Raw genomic sequence first — 5955 nt, 5'->3', positions numbered from 1 at the left:
CAGCCAACTTCCGGCCAGCCACGTCGCCCTGCGCTCTGCGCAAGCGCAATCTCCGCTCTGCGCAAGCGCACAACCTGGCGCTGCTCCACGCTTTAACCCTCTCCCTGCAGGGGAGGAACAGGTCGCAGGTCTCAGGTTTCGCCGGGAAGGGTGGAGGCCTCAGACTCGGGGCTGACGTGCACCCCCAGCTCTGCACCTTACGTCCTCTTTATCTGTGCAATGGGAACAGTGGTTCCTCCCTCACTGCATCGTGGCGTTAGTTTAAACGGGCTTTCGAAGGTGAGGCCCCTAGCACACTGGCCCGCAGTAGGCACCCAATTGTTACCTGTTATTGTCAGCTTCTCGGGGGCCCTCACTTTCAGTCTCCTTACCTTGCCTGATTTTTTTCCCAAGCTCGAATCACCATCTAACACACTGTATTTTTACTTTATTGATTTTATTGTCTTTTATTCACTGCCGTGGATCATATTGGCATGTAGTAGGTGCTCAGTCAATTCTTGTTGAACGAATGAACTTACATGCATGAAATAAGAGTTAACTTTTTCTTAATAATTCATATCTGCTCATCCACCCCCCAGTCACATCTAATCCTGGTGCAAATCGTTTTGTACTTTATTAGCTTTCAGGAATCTAAAGTAAAAAACCAGCATAAAAACTTCAATGTGCTTTTAAAATACTTTAGATACTTATCGAGCGCCTACTAGATGCGCCGCCCTAGCGCTGGAGGCGGGAATGGACTGAAAGGGGAAAGAGAAACGTCACCCACAGTTTGTCTTCTTGGACACCTGCGCGGGACACCCTGAGGCTAAGGTAAGGGTGGTGCATGCCAGCCTGCCAAACTGCATTTGGCTTGGGCAAACCCGAGTCAGGATAGTCGAGTGCTGCAATGCGTGTCGGGCCTCAGCTTACCTGGGGAGGAGGCTGTCCGAAGCCAGGCGAGAAGGAGCCCGGGTGACCCAGTGATGGAGAGGAGCGGCAGGGGGCGGGGCAGAGGCCAATAAATGAAAAGGGAGTAACAGTGTAGCTTGAAGAGTGGAATTACGGGGAGGGGCCAGGCTCTAGGGTTAGCTTTGCGGAGGATGAGGCTGGGGGCTAGGGAGAAGCAGGGGAGGGGGATCTTGCACCAAGGTGAAATTGTCAAGACCCAGAAAGATATTCAAAATCTTTAACCAGTAACCCCACCCCATATCCGGTGGAAATCATCCAAAAGAGAATAAACTTGCCCACTGCAGCAGTTTGCAGTAAGATAATTGGAAACACCCTAAATGTCCAGCAATAATGGGATGGGATGGTTAAGGGAATTATGGTAGATATATCAGATGAAATATTCCTCACCTTTTATAAAGGGATATTTCTGGTGACTTGGGAGGCAAAATGCAAACTTCTTAGAATAAATGAGACATTAAACAAGAAAAGCAGGGCGTAAAAGTGTTCACAGTTAAGGTGAAATAAATATGCCTCATGGTTAAAAAGCAGAGAAGAACCTCAGAAATTTGGATTGTTATGTTAAGAGGTGAAATACAGATGAATTGGGCTAAATACTGATGAATTGTATTGGGCTAAAATATCCTTTTATGTCTTAATATAAATTCTGTAAAACTCTATATGGAGGCCAAAGTGTACAATTTTTACAATACCTTTCTGAGAATGAGAATTATGAGTGGTGACTCTAGCTGTAACTATGGGTTTATATAGTTGTAGGGTTTTTATTATTTTTAAATGTTAATATACATTCTTCAGGATAACTGCTAAGTCCTTTGTAGAAACAAAGAATACTGAAAGTATAAGAGAAACTAGGAAAATCCGAATGACATTGGTAGATTGTACCAATATCTGTATACTGGTTTTGATACTACTTTTTATTAATTTTACTAGTTTAAGAAATTGAGGTATAAGACTTCATAAAATCCACTCTTTTAAATATATAATTTAGTGGTTTTTAATATATTCAAGGAGATGTGTACCCATCACCACTAATTCCAGAACATTTCATTGCTCCCAAAAGAATGTGGTATCCATTAGCATTCCTCACTCCCCTCCCTTTCCCAACCACTAATCTACTTCCATTTCAGTGGATTTGCCTCTTCTGGATATTTTGTATAAATGGAATGATACGATATATGTGGCCTTTTGTGTGTCTGGCTTCTTTCACGTAGCATAATGTTTTCAGAGTTCAGCCATGTCATAGCATGAATCGGTACTTCATTCCTTTTTATTGATGAATAATATTCCATTTTATGGAATATGCCACGTTTTGTTTATCATGCATTAGTTTATGGACATTTGGGTTGTTTCTACTTTTCTGCTCTCATGAATAATGCTTCTGTGAACATTTGTGTACATATTTTCATGTGACATATGATTTCATTTTTCTTGGGTATATGCCTAGGAGTAGAAATACTGGGTTATATGATAACTTTAACTTTTTGAGAAATTGCCTTTTCTCCAAAGCATTGGCACCACTTCATATTCCTACTAGTAATTTCAATTCATCACCAATTTCTCCATATCTCACTAATGCTTATTATTATCTTTTTGATTGTAGCCATCCTAGTGGGTGTGAAATGGCATCTCTTTGTGGTTTTGATTTGTACTTCCTTGATGGTTAATGACATTTCAGGTGCTTCTGGGCCATTTGTATATTTTCTTTGAAGAATTGTCTATTCAGTGAACTTGCTCGTTTTAAAATTGGGTTTTTTTTTTAATCGTAGAATTGTAAGATTTCTTTATATATTCTGGGTACTAGATCCTTATTAGACATATGACCTGCAAATATTTTCTTCCATTCTTTGGGTTGTCTTTTCACTTCTTTTTACAGTGTCCTTTGAAGAAAAAAAGCTTTTTTAAAATTTTGATGCGGTCCAATTTATCTATTTTTTCTTTTACTGCTTGTTCTTTTGGTGTCCATATGTAAGAAATTATTCCTTAACCCAAGGTCATGAAGATTTATCCTGTTTTTTTCCGAACAGTTTTATAGTTTTACCTCTTACATTTTAGGTCTTTGGCCCATTTTAATTTTTGCATATGGTGTGAGGTAGGGGTCCAACTTCATCTTTTTGTATCTGAATATCCAGTTGTCCCAGCACCATTTGTCAAAAAGAGTGTTCTATCACCCATTGAATTGTATTGTTACTTTTGTCAAAAATCAATTGATAGTAATGTGTGGGTTTATTTCTGGACTCTAGATTCTATTCAACTGATCTATAGACTATAGTTTTGGTTTTGTTTTTTTTTTTTAAGATTTATTTATTTGAGAGAGAGAGAAAATAGGTGGGAGGGACAGAGGAAGAGAGAACCTCACACAGACTCTGCACTGAGCCCAACCTGGGGGCTTGATCCCATGACTCCAAGACCACAACCTGAGCCAAAACCAACTGTATCACCCAGGTGCCCTGTGTACCATAGTTTTACAAGATGTTACCATTGGGGGAAACTAGGTAAAGGATACATGGCATTTCTTTGTATTATTTCTTACAACTGCTCATGACTCTATAATTATCTCACTAATTATTTAATTTTGAAAAAGCAGAGATTTTTTTTTTAAAGATTTTTTGTTTATTTATTTGACAGAGAGAGACACAGCGAGAGAGGGAACACAAGCAGAGGAAGAGGGAGAAGCAGGCTTCCTGCTAAGCAGGGAGCCCGATGCGGGGCTCGATCCTAGGACCCTGGGATCCTGACCTAAGCCAAAGGCAGACACTTAATGACTGAGCCACCCAGGTGCCCCTGGAGATTATTTTTTTAAAAGATTTTATTTATTTATTTGACAGACAGAGATCACAAGTAGGCAGAGAGGCAGGCAGAGAGAGAGAGAGAGGAGGAAGCAGGCTCCCTGAGAGCCTCATGCGAGGCTCGATCTCAGGGTCCTGGGATCATGACCTGAGTGGAAAGCAGGGGCTTTAACCCACTGAGCCACCCAGGTGCCCCAAAAAGCAGAGATTATTTTTAGGGTACATTCTTACCACCACCACCCCACCTGTATGCCTGAACTAAAAGAAGTGCTTTGTTCTAATTTTTCTTGCCTTCCCCTGAGTTGCCTACTCTCACCCTCCAGGTGGCACCAACTCACTCTTTTTACCTCTAGTTTTTCACAAGTCAGAGCAGGAAAAAGGTCCTGGCGTCCACCAGAATGACTCAGGGCAGTCTTCTCTAAGCCCTGGCCTGCCCTGAAGCTCCCCTCAACATAACAGGGAGATTCAGGGCTACCTTTGCTTTAGGGAGCATCTAGCCTCATAGAATGAATTCCCCAGTCAAAGAAACAGTCCACTATTTTTTCTCCTTTGAAAACATTCATTTGTTCATTCATTCATTCAGTCAGCACTTACTGAACACCCACTATTATGCAATTCTTAAAAACATAGCAAGTACTCTATACAGGTAAGGTATTATCTTAATAAAAACTGGGCTTTTTTTCAGGATCAGATAGTGAACACAACTCCCCACACACATTTGCAAACTGTAAAGGGCTACACTATAACAAGGTATGATCAATATTGGGGCAGGAGGATCACAATATAAGAGCTGGCATTTATCAAGGACTCATCAGAAGACAGACACTTCATGTATTTTATCCTTAACCTACCCAAAGAAAGGTTGGAGTAAACATCACTGCCCCTATAGTCACAAAAACAGGATCTCAGAGAAGTTATGTACATTGCCAGGGGATTCACAGCTACTAAATGACAGAGCTGGCTCTTAAAACTAGGTTCCCAGGTTGCCAAAGACCGCTACTTCTTCTCCTGAACCCCAAGCCATCAACTGAAAGGAAATCTCAGGTAGAAGCCATCTCCAGGAAGGTTTGTGCTGAACACATAGTTATTAGATGACCTGGGGAATCAGTCAGCCTCCTAGATATGCTTTCCTTCCACCATTTCTTCCAAGAGTCCTAACATAGTTCTATTTATAAATGATTCCTGAATTTAGCAAGAGGCATTTTCCAGGTAATTTAATAAGTTGCTTTTTTCTTTCCAATTAGAAGGGAAAAAACATGTATTTGGGGGGAGAAAACCTTAGGACACTTAGGACATTTACTTTTTTTTTTTAAGATTTTATTTATTTACTTGACAGGCAGAGATCAGAAGTAGGCAGAGAGGCAGAGGGGGAAGCAGGCTCCCCGCTGAGCAGAAAGCCCAATGTGGGGCTCGATCCCAGGACCCTGGGATCATGACCTGAGCCAAAGGCAGAGGCTTTAACCCACTGAGCCACCCAGGCACCCCAGGACATTTACTTTTAGCAAAATAAAATGAAAAGTAGAAAATTAACTCTTCCTTTTTTTTTTAAGGTTTTATTTATTTGTCGGAGAGCGAGAGAGCGTGCACAAACAGGGGGAGCAGCAGGCAGAGGGAGAAGCAGGCAGGCCTCCTGCTGAGCTGGAAGCCCAATGCAGGATTTGACCCCAGGACCCTGGGACCATGACCTGAGCCAAAGGCAGACGCTTAACTGACTGAGCCACCCAGGTGCCCACCAAAGTGCCTTTAAACCAGCACTTACCCCAGACATTTACTTGTTTCCAGTTTTTCGATGTGTAAATGACATTGTGACAAACATCTTTAGTATACATTTTGCCTCTGTTTCTCTTTGTTTCCCTAGGCCACAAGGGAGGTAGCCCCTTGTCAAAGGATGTGCTGATACTGCCTTCCAGAAAGTTCATGTCAGTTCCATTTCTCTAGTTTGTTTTAGTTTAATTTAGTTTCAACATTTGGTTTCAGCATTTAGTTTAGTTTCAGCATTTACCAGTCATTGCCCCTAGTGAACAACCAGAAAATGAAACTGATGTTTCTGTAGCTACTTCTTTGGGCTAGGCATGGTACTAACTCACTCTCTTACATGATTTCATTTAATCTTCATAACAATGTCAGGAATCTAAAATTCAGAGAGGTACATTCATTTGTCCAAAATGATACAGCAAGCTAGGAATGTAAGCAGCCAGAGTGTTAAACTCCTTAAAACCTTCCA

The sequence above is a fragment of the Enhydra lutris genome, unplaced genomic scaffold (genome assembly GCF_002288905.1).
Source record: "Enhydra lutris kenyoni isolate GAN:26980312 unplaced genomic scaffold, ASM228890v2 scaffoldscaffold66, whole genome shotgun sequence".
In the NCBI taxonomy this organism is placed as follows: Eukaryota; Metazoa; Chordata; class Mammalia; order Carnivora; family Mustelidae; genus Enhydra; species Enhydra lutris.
The sequence above is the reverse complement of the archived record's forward strand: the minus strand, read 5'-3'. Positions refer to the sequence as shown.